We start from the raw sequence: 14,843 nt of genomic DNA, 5'->3' as shown, positions 1-14,843 counted from the left end.
AGCACAGTCTCCACCACAGCGCCTGCAGCATCGCCCTACTCCAGCACCACCCCTGCCTCCTGTGACACTGCTGCGGCCCCCGTCCGGTATGACACCACTGGACTATAAGACAGATCCCATTTTTTATTACCTTTTTTATCTTTAAATTTGGGGTTTGTCTTATAATCTGGTGCGTCTTATAAAACAAAAAATACGGTATACTTACCAGATCACATGTGGCCCGGTCCACCCAAGCTCTGAAGTCCATCCGGAGGAGCAGCTGGTTGCGTTGGTAATGCAGCTCTTCTTTCCGCTGTTCCCAGGTTCTTCCTAACGCCCACGCGTAGATTTCTTCACGGAAGTCAACGTCCTCTTCAAATTGGTTGGCTAAGAAGCTGAAAAAAAGACAAACATTATGACCCATATATATTGTAAGTGCAAAAGGAAGGGGTGAATATAAATGATACAATGATGTAAAAAAAACAGTCAATATGGACCCCAAGTAAGTCATAAGGCCGCATAGTATGGTTCTGATCACACGTTTTTCAGCTTTATTTTTTCAGTGTTTTTTCGTGTAAATTAGAAACTGCTTTTTATCAAAAGCTTTAAGATTTCAGAAATCTCATGCACGTGTTGTCTTTTCTTTCTGAATTTGAGAACTGCGGCATTTTGAAATCTGCAGCATCTCAGTTGTTGAAAAATGGGCATTTTGACAGCAGCAATTTACTTCCCAGAGAGCAGATTTTAGCTGCAGAAAACCCCCACAAGAATCATGTGTTTGAACACAGCCCAAGATATATAGGCTTTCTATTTTCTCTTTGCAGATACAATGATAAAATATTTTTTACTTTCCAATCAGATAATGACCATAATTGCGTTTCCGTCTATAATTGATAAATCTAATATAAAATACCGGATCCACAATTATTGAGAGTTTTGCTAAAAATATGTTTTCATGAAAACACTTGCAGGGATGGAAAGAAGTTCTCTCTATATTCCTCGGTGCTCAGTCCGGCTCTCTTGAAGTACACGAGGACCATGGCCAGGAGATACTAGAGGAAGAAGACAAAAAGTTATATTTTGGAAATGTTTTTACACAGTAGATAACTGTATGTCGCTGTATTTTATGATGAATAATGTCATTCTGTAATCTGAACAGAAAGGTCACAGATTATTGTGCACCTGTAATACCTCTCTACTAGTATGTGGATGTAAAATGTAAATTCCGATAAAAAGGGAACCCGTCATCAGGAAACTAGACCTTAGAAAAGGCCTTTCACTGATGATTGCATCAATACTTTGCTTGTAGTGTTTCCTCACTCTTCTCTCAGTGACCGGCCTTCCCTAGCTGAGATTCTGCACCAGGTGCCATCATTGCCCACAGATGTCTCCTCAGAGGCGGTGGCGCATGCGCAGTAAGCTCCTGATGACGTTAGCTAATCTACACATGCGTCTCCCCATCGGATGAGATGACCGTGGGCAATGATGGCACCTAAGGGGTATAACATCTTGATGACAGGTTCCATGTAAAGACATTGCCTGGCTTATTGTTCTTGTATTTATACAGGTACCTTGTCAGAAATCCTTAAACAGATGTCTTTTGCCAAAAATAGCTGGATATCCTCATCTCCTGGGAGAAAAGTTAAAATAAGATTATTTAGATTTAGATTTAAAATATTTAATAAATTACACGTCATTAAATCTGATTTCTGTAATGTTAACCCCTTCCTGATATATAAGGTAATGCAATAGTATATCAGGTCCCAGTTTGTGATACATTGTTGTGGATAAATACGGCTCTTCTGCGTGGTAGGTGCTCAAGTAGGATCCAGTCCCGTAAGTAGCAAAGAGCAAATACTTGGCACTCAAATAGGTGGATAAACTGGTATTTTATTGAGTGATATTGACCAGATACAGCACAGACGTTTCGGTATAACACAGACCTTCATCAGTGTACAGTGTAGACGATCTGCTCCGCTGGTGAGTGATAGTAGCGCTGGTGTAGATCACGGTGTCCTCCGCTGTGTGGCAAAATCGCCTGTGCTGTATCTGGTCAAGATTACTCAATACAATACCAGTTTCTTCAACTATTTGAGAGCCAAATATTTGCTCTTTTCCAGTTTGTGATACAAAAGGAAACAGAAAAAAAGTAATGTTATTTGTATCACTGTGTCCGATCTATCAAAGTATAACATTAATTAAACTTATCAGCAAATGTCCAAAGGAGAAATTATCCAAATGCCAGAATTGTGTATTTCAGTCACTGTAACACCACAAAAAGGGATCAAAATGTTGTATCTTTCCCAAATCTTATCTACAAAAATGTCATCTTGCTAAATGGCGACATAGGCAGTTTTTTTATTTTTTTTTTTATGAATTTCCAATGTTTTTTATTAGATAAAAGAAACCTGTCATGTGACTCATGGTGTCCAATCCGTGGGCAGAATGAATCAGAGCCCGGCTACACGATTGCAGCTAAGTATGTTATTCTCTAAAATGACGTTTCAGAAGGGATAAAGTTAGAGGATTCGGCTGAGGACTATAACTGGACTAGTCTCGTCTCCAGCTATGGTCTCTGGCCGGATGAGGAAACTTTACTCTCTGAAATGTTGGTGCGTTTCAGACAACAACATAAATGGAGCAAACGTATAGTCGGCCCTGATTCCTGCTGCCTGTAGTTTGGTATCGCGGTAATTTTACTGACCTGGCAAATCCTACTTTTACAATGCAAAGAATAAAAAAGAATAAAACACCCAAAAAAAAACAAAAAGCAAAAAAACAATATCAGATTTATGTGTTATTGTGCAATTTCACCTCACTTGGAATTTTGATCCTGTTTTCCAGTACATTTAATGATAAAGTGAATGGTGATATTCAAACGTACAATCCATCCCTCAAAAAAATCAAGTCCTCATATGGCTATGGGGATGGGAAAATTACAAAGTTTTGGCTGTTGGAAGAAGGAAACATGAAAAGCCCAAAAACATAAAATCACCATGTTATGAAGAGGTTAATGTTGATGGACTATCCATAGCAGCGTCCACTTCAATGGTTACCAAGACAGAACACTACATATACAGGTGTGGCCATATCCGTCCTGTACTGCTGCTCACTCCTATTCACTTCAATGGGACTCAGATGTAGTGACATGCAATATCAGCCACGGCACAACCGTATGGTGTAAAGCCAAGGTAATCAGCGAAGAGGATATTCCTCTCACTAGAGTACTGAATTATCAGCACCAAGCTGATAGATGGGGCTGCAGAAGTCAGATCCCCACTAAACACGATAACCCAACAGTCAGGAAATGTTACCAAGCAGATTAAAGAAAGCAGCCCGTTCTTCTGGACGCAGGTTAAGCTCCTTCATCTTCTTTTGGCAATTTTCTATAATGGTGGTCTGTGAACTGTGATATTACAGTAGATATTTCAATCAGATATTCCAGTGTTATAATATACAAATACAGATCGGTACTAATTAATACATTTACAATTAACTCTTTCATGACATCTGCCAAATACACATGAGGGGCATGTTGGGTCCATAAGGGGAGTTAAAAATTATCTAAAATTATTAACTGAAGAGAACATTCGAATCACTCCCATTTATGTTATTAACTACAATTTTTTACTGTATATATGTATATATATATGTATATATATATGAGGTGAAATAAGTATTGAACGCACCAAAAAATTTCAGTGTTTGTGTGAAAGATTTAGCCAAAATCACACTTGAGCAATGCATGTTACTAGTTTCATCATGCAGGAGGCGTTTTGAAGCTGCTTTAGTATTAAATTTCAACGAGCGTGTTCAATACTTTTTCCCTGTGTGACTTCCCATTATTACACATTACTAAGTTTATGGACATCTATCGTCTCTTTGCCTGTGTGGGTTGGATGGCTTGTTACCTACATCTGGTGACAAATTTTATTTTTACAAAAAAATATTTTTTCTGTATGGACTTCAGGTCTATTGCTTAGTGCAGTGTGATTCACACGGCTTTGACACATGAGGAGCTGCTGTTTAGGTGTGATTTGAAAATCTACTTATACCATTGCATTGAGACTGATGTAGCTATTCTACTATGACATTTGGTCACTTCTAGTTATCTCTTATGGTTTTTGACACCTTAATATACAGTATAAACCCAAGCTGTAGCCTTGTAAATATACTGCCAATGGTTGTATGCAAATTGTATATCATTATTACATGGCATTATATATTTTACCCTCGATGGCCATTATTGATGGTGATTTACTTATTTTTTTGAGTAGTGCAATTCATATTGTCTCTGTTGGTATCATTGAATTTTTTGTATTTTTCAAGTGGAATAATTTCCTGTTTCTATGTATCAGCATCTATTTGTAAAAATGCTTTTAATCCTGAATTTAAAATATTTGTAATAAAAATATATTTTCAGGCTCAATATACTCAATGTTTTTTTGCTTATGGATTTATACATATTAGAAAAATAGAAATCTGAAAATGGTGGCGTGCATTTGTAGTTCACTCCCATGTCACTACCTTGTAAGACCACCTTTCACAACAATTATTGCTGTGAGGATTTTGGGGTATGTCTCTTCCACCTTTGCAAATCTAGAGGCTGACATTTTTGCCCATTCTTCTTTTGTAAACTAGCTCTTGCTCAGTGAGATTGGATGGAGAGTGTCTGTGAACACAATTTTTCAAGTCTTGCCTCAGATTCTCAGTGGGATTTAGGTTTGGAGTTTAGGATCATTTTCCTGCTGGAAGGTGAACCCTTCTCCCCAGTCTCAAGTCTTTTTCAACCTGCAACAGGTTTTCCTGTATTTAGCTCCATCCATCTTCCCATCAACTCTGACTAGCTTCCCTGTGCCTACTGAAGTTGCTGAAGATGATGCTGCCTTCACCATGTTTGACGGTGAGGATGGTGTTTTCAGGATGATATGCAGTTTCAGTTTTCCACCACACATAGCATTTAGCATTTATCCCAAAAGGTTCTACTTTGGTGTCATCTGACAAGAGCACCCACTTCCACATGATGAGGCCAAGAAGCAAGAAGAAAGGGCAATAGTTTCAGCCTCTAGATGTGCAAAGCTGGCAGAGACATACCTCACAAGACTGGCAGCAGTAATTGCAGTGATAGGTGGTCCTGCAAAGTATCAAACCACAAGGGGCTGAATAAAAATGCACCTCACAATTTTCAGATTCCTAATTTTAAAATATTTAGAAAAGCTTATTTCATTTCCTTTACATGTCACAAATACTTGGTAGATTATGTTGGTAAATCACAAAAAAATCCCAATAAATCACATTAGTGTAATGTGAAAAAAATGTGGAAAGGTTCAAAGGGTATGAATAGTTTTTAAAGGCACTGTAGATATATAAATAAATATGTGGTATTGCTGCATCCTTAAAAGTTCAATTCATCAAAATATAAAATATGTCATATATAAAGTGAAATCAGTAAATCAAAAAATTTAAACATTGGAAATGTCATTTTAAGTTGTTGCATCTCTGCAAAAAAATGCAATAAAAACTGATCAAAATATCATAAATAAACAAAACTAGTGTAATTAAAAAATCCATCAGCTCGGCTGTAAATAAGGAAAGGAACAAAACAGACCTCACAAGGCTCCATCCATGGAAAAATGGCAAAGAAAATGGCAGCAGAATAAAAAATGTTTACAACTTATTGAAAATTTTTTCACCAATTAAATAATAAAAAAATACTATATATATCTATACTATATATCGGACTATAAGACACACCGGACTATAAGACGCACCCTGGTTTTAGAGGAAGAAAATAGGAAAATAAAACTTTAAGCAAAAAAATGTGGTCATGACACACTGTTATGGAGCGAGGATCTGCTGCTGACACTGTTATGGGGGTAATGTCCCCAAATTCTCTACTAAGGTACCCCATCCTGGTAATGATCCTCCTGCCTTGTATATGATCCTGCTATAAACCCCCATCCTGCTCATATACCAGCATCCTGCTCATATTCCCTCATCCTGTTCATATACCCCATCCTGTTCATATACCCCCATCCTGTTCATATACCCCCATCCTATTGATATTTCCCCCATCCATCCTGCTCATATACTCCCATCCTGCTCATATACTCCCATCCTGCTCATATACTCCCATCCTGTTCATATACCCCCATCCTGTTCATATACCCCCATCCTGTTCATATACCCCCATCCTGTTCATATACCCCCATCCTGCTCATATACTCCCATCCTGTTCATATACCCCCATCCTGTTCATATACCCCCATCCTGTTCATATACCCCCCATCCATCCTGCTCATATACTCCGATCCTGCTATATGCCCCCATCGTGCTCATATACTCCCATCCTGTTCATATACCCCATCCTGTTCATATACCCCCATCCTGTTCATATACCTCCCATCCATCCTGCTCATATACTCCCATCCTGCTATATGCCCCCATCGTGTTCATATACTCCCATCCTGTTCATATACCCCATCCTGTTCATATACCCCCATCCTGTTCATATACCCCCATCCTGTTCATATACCCCCATCCTGTTCATATACCCCCATCCTGTTCATATACCCCCCATCCATCCTGCTCTCATATACTCCCATCCTGCTATATGCCCCCATCGTGCTCATATACCATCCTGGTGTATGGCCTGTATCCTATAGCACAGAGAAAAAAATAAACGTTTATACTCACCTTTTCCTCACTCCCTCCAGCACCGATCATCTTTCTCTCAGCGGCAATGACCTGTGTGTGTGGAGCCGTTCCCCTGCAGCACGCGATGTCTTCCTGTCTGTGCCGATCAGCCCAGATCAGCTGACCGGCACAGACAGGAAGACATCGCGTGCAGCAGGGGGACGGCTCTACACACGGGGACGGGTGAGTGTACTGATTCACTGCACCCGGCGATGATGATGACGCGCGGGGGGCAGTGAATACAGCCGCACATGATCACTCCAGGCTGTAATTGCCAGGGGTGATCATGCGGACCGGCTCTTTACTATGCGCGCGCCCCGCTCATCCTCCCGCCCACCTGTCAGTGCCGGCTTCAGCGCTGAGAGATGGGCGGGAGGATGGGCGTGCATATGTAATGAGCGGGCTCCACCGCAGCACCCTCGTTTCCATCCGCAGCCCTATAGTCAGACCATAAGATGCACCCCCAACTTTCCCCCAACATTTGGGGGGAAAAAAGTGCGTCTTATGGTCCGAAAAATACGGTAATTGACCCTATTCTCTGTAATTGTGCTAAGCTGGAGAATCATGTTGCCAGGACACTTTTACTATACAAATAACCGTAACACAAACCCATAAATAATGGAAGAACACTGATTACTTTTGGAATTTCCCCTACTTGGACTTTTATTATACTGATTCTCCAGTACGTTGTAGGGTAAAATGAACAAGGTCAATAAAATGATATATGTTCCTGGAAAAAAAATACCGGGCAGCGTATTTTCACCTATGTGGATGGACGGGGAGAAAAACAAAAATGGCTGAATAAAAATTGTCTGCAGTGTGAAAGGGTTTATAAGAAATGACAAATTGTAATGTAAGTAAGCTGCATGACCCGACCTTAGCGCTGTCATCTTGGAAGAACGGGAAATGGCAAAAAAACTTTTGAGTGTTGAGCCATAAATATCATATCAGATAACCTGTAATGAATAAGTGTGGACTCTATATTGGGGGATTATAACATTAATAAATCTCACGTCTCTTCTTCATAAAGAGCGATCAGCTCTCTCTTCCTCTTCTTGCTCATCTTTTCTTCCTGGGAGTCTTAGAGAGAAAAGAAGATCACCATGAACATCTTCCAGAGACTTTACAGAGACCTATATTACCATGAGCTTGTAATATAAGAGCTGGACCTCTATTATATCATGGGCACACCTATAGGCAATACACAGGGTTGGTCTCACACCCCGCCCCGATGTCGGAGGGAGCCCAATAGCCACATGAAATGGCTCATGGTGTATGAGAGCCCTGCTACACTTGGTATTGAGGCCCTTGGGCTTCATACCTCAGCATTATAAAGGTATACATTATATTGGCTCATGGTGTATGAGGGCCCTGCTACACATGGTATTGAGGCCCATGGGCTTCATACCTTAGCATTATGTAGGCATATATTGGTCTTTTTTGTGGCCTAGTCACTAAGACTGACATTGTGTTAATTCCAGTGTACAACCGTAATGAAGGGATCCCTGAATGTTGCCCTAAAATCATGAATCATTACACCTGGTGTATTCGGCGCATCTCCTAAGTTGTGCGCTCCTCCCTAAAAATGCTCCTCCAATCAGAAACGGGAGTAGCATTCCTGGAGTATGAAACGCCGGCACTTTTGTTTAATTTGATAAGCGGGCACTGCATGCCCACTTTTGCCCTGCCTTCTCCCAGCTCTTTCCATTTTGGCAGAGCTTCTTTAAATGTGCATAGAAATGCGTAAATTCACAACATTATTGTGTAACTTTGTGTTTTTAATGATTTACGCCTGATTTCTGGTGAACACACTAAAAAATCTTATCCTTTGTGTTTCCCTATTAAGTATAAATACATATTCAGTAATTACATGATATAATAAAAGTGCTATAATTGTATTTGTTCTGGAAGATCACAGTTCGGCCACCCTGGACCCTGTCATTTCACATAACCCCTATATATGTTCTGCCCCTCTCTAGTCCAATCCCCCCCAAAATGCTAATAACCATGAAATAATAATGAAGACTAACACCGAATTACTGGGTGATTCCCTATTGTCCTACATCTTGGATCCATTCATCAGACAAAATTGGGGAATGTTAATAACCAAAGGGGCGTACATCTTTGAACCTTTTTACATGATCAGCTGTGGTTGGTTTTCTGAAAATAGTTGCAATATGGGCACATGCACTTTATGGATTAATGAGATATAGGAGAGAAATGTTTACATTTAACCAACACCCCGCCATCACAGTTCTGATAACCCCACTTTACGCCCATCCCTATCCCAGCAGTTGATACATCCGTGCCTTGAAATAGGATATATGTATCCATTGTTTTCCTATCCAGTGTTGTTATTATTATTTTTTTTGGGGGGGGATATTTAATCCTTACCACTTGGAGATATATTTAACATAAACATTCCTTTTGCATGTTATACTCCTTGTTACTTTGTTTTTAGAATTGGGGAATGGAAGTGATGAGTCTTGGGTGTTTCTCAGGTCACCACCATTTATCTACTTTCTGGAGAATGTAGGTGAAAATCTTTGAGTTTATTAATAAAGTCCTTTCTCTTTCTTTGGTAAACAGCTAACTGACATTGGCTCTGGATGACATGGAGCGGTAATACAAGGTAATAAATGATGGTAATTTACCACTGATGACTTGAAGACAGTTGGTGTTATCTTCCAGAAGATGTTGATGTGCAGTAGGGGGTCTTCTTCCTCCAAAAATGTAACAATGTTCGCTAAATCACTTCTGAAACAAAGTGAAGCCTGTACTATCTCTATAAAAGCAATAGCAGACTGGCACCAACTGACGGTTTTTTCTAGTCTTATAAAGAAATTCTGCGATTCTATTGGTTGAAGCTTGTGGCACCCACCATGATGGTTTATTCTCTAGCAAATTTAAAGAGAAAGTACGCTCAGATAATGTACAGTAATGTTGGATTTGAAATATGAGGTGTCCAATTACGTAAATTAAGAATCTGAAGTTATCTTTATATTTTCAATCCTTCTTTTTATTGCCATTGGTGGGTGCCATGTTGTTATACAGTGGAAACCAGAAGTTTACATACACGATCTAAAAAGACACATCTGCATGTTTATCTCACTATCTGACATGAAATCAGAATAAACCTTTCCTGTTTTAGGTGAATTGGGAACAAAAATTATTGATATTTAGTAAATGCTGTTAGGGCCAGGTGGACGGGCAGACCCAGGAGGTGGATCCACTGGGCCGAACTCCTCACTGAAGGCAAGGGGTCCGGTAGCCGGAGTACTACAGGTAGCAGGATAGTCCGTGCAAAATAGTGGAATGTAGAAGTCCCTGGGACCACGGAGTCACAGATGGTAGTCCGGGTGACGGAGCTCAGGTTCGGAGGCCAAGATGTTGTCAGGCAGAGTCCGGAACTGATGGAGCGAGAGGACGGGTCACCACAGGGATCAAAGATGGTACGGACTGACGGGATGGCAGATAGTCAGCGTGCGGGGTTCGGGAATCGGAAGGACCGGATGGCGAGACAGGAGCGGCTCTAGAAGAGAGAGAGGTGAGTATCACAGAGATACAAGGAGACCTTATTTCTAGCTTAGGAAACACGAAGAACAGGCCCCGCCCACTTGGACATTAAACCCCTTTATACCCTGTACCTGTGTGTTCAATATCCTGTCTGTGGACGCTGGCCCTTTAAGAAAGGGTCAATGACCGCGCGCCCTAATGCGCATGCGCGAGGCCCGGGTGCCAGAAGCCAGGGCAGGGAGCGGCGAACAGGAGGCAGGGGAGCCGGGCTGGAGCGAAGCTGACAGCGGACGCTGGGAGCGGGGACCGGGACGCCTGGGGATCCTAGGTGAGGAGGCCTGGAGGCTGTGGAGCGGGGGACTCCGGACAGAGGAGCCGGGGAGCGAGCCAGGGAAGCCGGGGAGCGTGGCAGAGGAGCCGGGGAGCTGGACAAGGGACCCGGGGAGCGTGGCAGGGGAGCCGGGGAGCTGGACAGGGGACCCGGGGAGCGTGACAGTCTTGTTCCTGGCACAAGAGGAGCAGGCTGAGACAAAAGAAGCGACGTCTGTGCGAAGGGATGGCCACCAGTAGTGACGTACAATTGTACTCCATGTTCTCTTCTGACCAGCATGGCCGGCTGTTTTCGAGGCATGGCCCCAGTGCAACACTTTTTGTCTGTCGGTTTCAGAGACATAGGTCTTCCCGGGCGGTATCTGGGCCAGGGTGACAGGAGCCACCGGAATGATTTTACTAGGGCATATGATGGGCTGGGATGTCTCCTCCTCCTGCTCCATGGGCATGAATGACCTGGACAAGGCATCTGCGCGTACATTCTTGTCCGCGGGTCGGAAATGGAGCTGGAAATCGAACCTGGCAAAGAACAAGGACCACCTGGCTTGCCGTGGGTTCAGTCGCTGAGCTGACCGCAGGTATTCCAGGTTCTTGTGGTCCGTGTAAATGATCACGGGGTACACTGCTCCCTCCAGAAGGTAGCGCCATTCCTCCAGAGCCAGTTTGACTGCCAATAGCTCTCGGTTACCGATGGTGTAGTTGCGTTCAGGCGCAGAGAAGCTCTTGGAGAAGAAACCGCAAGTAACCATCTTCCCGGAGGAGGACTTCTGCATGAGCACTGCTCCGGCTCCCGAGGAGGAGGCATCCACCTCCAAGGTGAACTGTCGGTTTAACTCCGGACGGTGGAGCACAGGGGAGGAAGCAAATGCCCGTTTCAGGGAGCCAAACGCGGCGTTGGCCGCAGGTGACCAGTCCTTTGGATTAGCCCCCTTCTTGGTCAAGGCGGAGAGAGGTGCAGTCAGAGCAGAGAAGTGAGGGATGAACTGACGGTAATAGTTTGCGAATCCCAGAAAGCGTTGGATTGCCTTCAGTCCAGAAGGAGGGGGCCAGTTGAGAATGGCAGAGACCTTCTCCGGATCCATCTGCAGGCCGGTATCGGAGATTACGTAACCCAGGAAGGGAAGAGAAGACTGCTCGAAGACACACTTCTCGTACTTAGCGTACAGACGATTCTCCCTCAGTCTTTGTAGTACCAGCTGCACGTTCTCTCTGTGGGTCTGGAGGTCCGGAGAAAAGACCAGGATGTCATCAAGATACACCACCACACAGACGTAGAGAAGGTCTTGGAACACGTCGTTCACCAATTCCTGAAAGACTGCTGGAGCGTTACACAGGCCGAAGGGCATCACACAGTATTCATAGTGCCCATCGCGAGTATTGAACGTGGTCTTCCATTCGTCCCCTGAGCGGATGCGGACCAGGTTGTAGGCACCCCGAAGATCCAACTTGGTGAACACACGAGCTCCTCTAAGCCGATCAAACAATTCGGGGATGAGCGGCAGGGGGTACTTATTTTTCACGGTGATTTGGTTCAATCCCCGGTAGTCTATGCATGGGCGTAGGTCGCCTTCTTTCTTCTTAACGAAGAAGAAGCCTGCTCCAGCAGGAGAGGAGGATCTCCGACTGAATCCCCTTGTCAGGTTCTCTGTGATGTAGGTAGACATGGCCCTTGTTTCGGCAGGAGACAGCGGATATATCTGACCTCGAGGTGGTGTAGTTCCCGGGAGCAGCTCGATGGCACAATCGTAAGGACGATGTGGCGGAAGTACCTCTGATTCCTTTTTGTCAAAGACGTCCGCGAAGGACCAGTAGGCCGAGGGCAGTCCTGGTAGGGACTCTGGAACCGGAGGTCGTCGGATGGGTTGTATGGTCTTCAGACAGTTCTCGTGGCAAGAGGAGCCCCATCGGGTGATTTCACCAGTACCCCAGCTGACTGAGGGTTCGTGTGTCCGTAACCAGGGGAGTCGCAGCAGGATTTGATGGGACATGTGTGGGAGGACGTAGAGAGCGATGTTCTCGGTGTGCAGGGCACCGATACGCAGTTCCACCGGCTTGGTGATCCACGAGATGGTGTCAGAGAGGGGTCTCCCATCCACAGAGGCAATCACAAGGGGTTTGTCGAGTGGAGTAACAGGCACCTGGTACTTGTCCACCGTGGCCTGCTGGATGAAATTGCCTGCTGCCCCGGAATCGAGGTACGCCTCGGCCGTGAACCGCGTCTCTCCCGTTGTCACTTGAACAGTCCACGTCACCGGGTCTGAGAGAGTCCCAGCACCTAGGGTGGCCTCTCCTACCAACCCTAGGCTTTGGAGTTTCCCGGCCTCTCTGGACAGGAGCGTAGAAGGTGTGTGCCCTCTCCGCAGTAGAAGCAGAGGCCCTTGGCGAGCCGTTCTGCTCGGCGTTGTTCAGACGGCCGCAAACGGTCGATCTGCATGGGCTCGTGGACGGAGACACCAGATGCCGTTGACTGAAGTACGGCGGGCTTCTGCGGAGGAGAGGAATGCCGTATCGGACGTCTCTCACGGGACACCTCTTTGGATCATTCCTGAAAGCGAAAGTCCACTCGAGTTGCTAGGGCAATCAGGGCATCCAGGGTGGACGGCACGTCACGACCAGCCAGCTCATCTTTAATTCGACCCGAGAGACCTTCCCAGAAGGCGGCGGTTAGAGCCTCATTGTTCCACCCGAGTTCCGAAGCCAAGGTGCGAAAACGGATGGCATATTGACCCACCGTCAGAGTCCCCTGACGTAACCGGAGGAGAGATGAGGCAGACGCGGAGGCGCGTCCGGGCTCATCAAAGGTGCCACGAAATGCCTGCAGGAACTCCTGGATGTTAGTGGTCACAGGGTCCTCCTTCTCCCACAAGGGGTTCATCCACGCCAGTGCCTCACCCTCTAGATGGGACATCATGAACGCGACCTTGGCTTGGTCGGAGGCAAACAAATGCGGCAGCAGCTTGAAATGGAGGGAGCATTGGTTTATGAATCCCCTGCAGGTCTTGGGATCTCCGGCGTACCGGGGTGGTGAGGCCAGACGAAGCCTGGAAGCATCCGAGGAGGCTGCCACGGGAGCTGGGGCCGTGGATTGTCCAGTGGAAGCTCGAGATGCCGAAGATGTAACCGACGCTTGTAGCGTGTTCAGGCGGGCGTCCACAGAAGACATAAAGTTCAGCATGCGGGTCTGGGTCTCACGCTGGCGTGTGAGTTCCTCCTGCAAGGCCGCTAGTGCTTCGGCGGGATCCATGGCCTGTTCTTACTGTTAGGGCCAGGTGGACGGGCAGACCCAGGAGGTGGATCCACTGGGCCAAACTCCTCACTGAAGGCAAGGGGTCCGGTAGCCGGAGCACTACAGGTAGCAGGATAGTCCGTGCAAAATAGTGGAATGTAGAAGTCCCTGGGACCACGGAGTCACAGATGGTAGTCCGGGTGACGGAGCTCAGGTTCGGAGGCCAAGATGTTGTCAGGCAGAGTCCGGAACTGATGGAGCGAGAGGACGGGTCACCACAGGGATCAAAGATGGTACGGACTGACGGGATGGCAGATAGTCAGCGTGCGGGGTTCGGGAATCGGCAGGACCGGATGGCGATACAGGAGCGGCTCTAGAAGAGAGAGAGGTGAGTATCACAGAGACACAAGGAGACCTGACTCCTAGCTTAGGAAACACGAAGAACAGGCCCCGCCCACTTGGACATTAAACCCCTTTATACCCTGTACCTGTGTGTTCAATATCCTGTCTGTGGACGCTGGCCCTTTAAGAAAGGGTCAATGACCGCGCGCGCGCCCTAATGCGCATGCGCGAGGCCCGGGTGCCAGAAGCCAGGGCAGGGAGCGGCGAACAGGAGGCAGGGGAGCCGGGCTGGAGCGAAGCTGACAGCGGACGCTGGGAGCGGGGACCGGGACGCCTGGGGATCCTAGGTGAGGAGGCCTGGAGGCTGTGGAGCGGGGGACGCCGGACAGAGGAGCCGGGGAGCGAGCCAGGGAAGCCGGGGAGCGTGGCAGGGGAGCCTGGGAGCTGGACAGGGGACCGGGGGAGCGTGGCAGGGGAGCCGGGGAGCTGGACAGGGGACCCGGGGAGCGTGACAAATGCCAAAATAATGAGAGAAAGTGGTAATGTTACAATTTCATTAGTATTTGGTACCATTACCCTTAAACAGTATGACTTGGGTCAAACGTTTTGGATCTCCTTCCACAAGCTTCTCACAATAGTTGGTAGGAATTTGGGCCCATTCCTTCTGACAGAACTGGTGTAACTGAGCCATGTTTGTTGGTCGCCTTGCTCGCGTCTGCCTTTTCAACTTTGTACATACATTTTCAATGCGATT

The 14,843-nt window shown here is 45.7% G+C and overlaps 1 long non-coding RNA gene across 1 annotated transcript; it reads right to left on the bottom strand.

Annotated features, from left to right (window-relative positions):
* Window positions 1-3,326: 3,326 nt before the first annotated feature.
* LOC142296142 (uncharacterized) lies at window positions 3,327-9,371 on the bottom strand. Its single transcript, XR_012751594.1, has 3 exons — window positions 9,330-9,371; window positions 7,689-7,755; window positions 3,327-3,385 (listed from the first exon to the last, which is right to left on the bottom strand). It is a non-coding gene; the product is annotated as an uncharacterized LOC142296142 (long non-coding RNA).
* Between the last annotated feature and the right edge of the window lie 5,472 nt (window positions 9,372-14,843).

The sequence above is a fragment of the Anomaloglossus baeobatrachus genome, chromosome 1 (assembly GCF_048569485.1).
Source record: "Anomaloglossus baeobatrachus isolate aAnoBae1 chromosome 1, aAnoBae1.hap1, whole genome shotgun sequence".
NCBI classification, from domain to species: Eukaryota; Metazoa; Chordata; class Amphibia; order Anura; family Aromobatidae; genus Anomaloglossus; species Anomaloglossus baeobatrachus.
The sequence above is the reverse complement of the archived record's forward strand: the minus strand, read 5'-3'. Positions and strand labels throughout refer to the sequence as shown.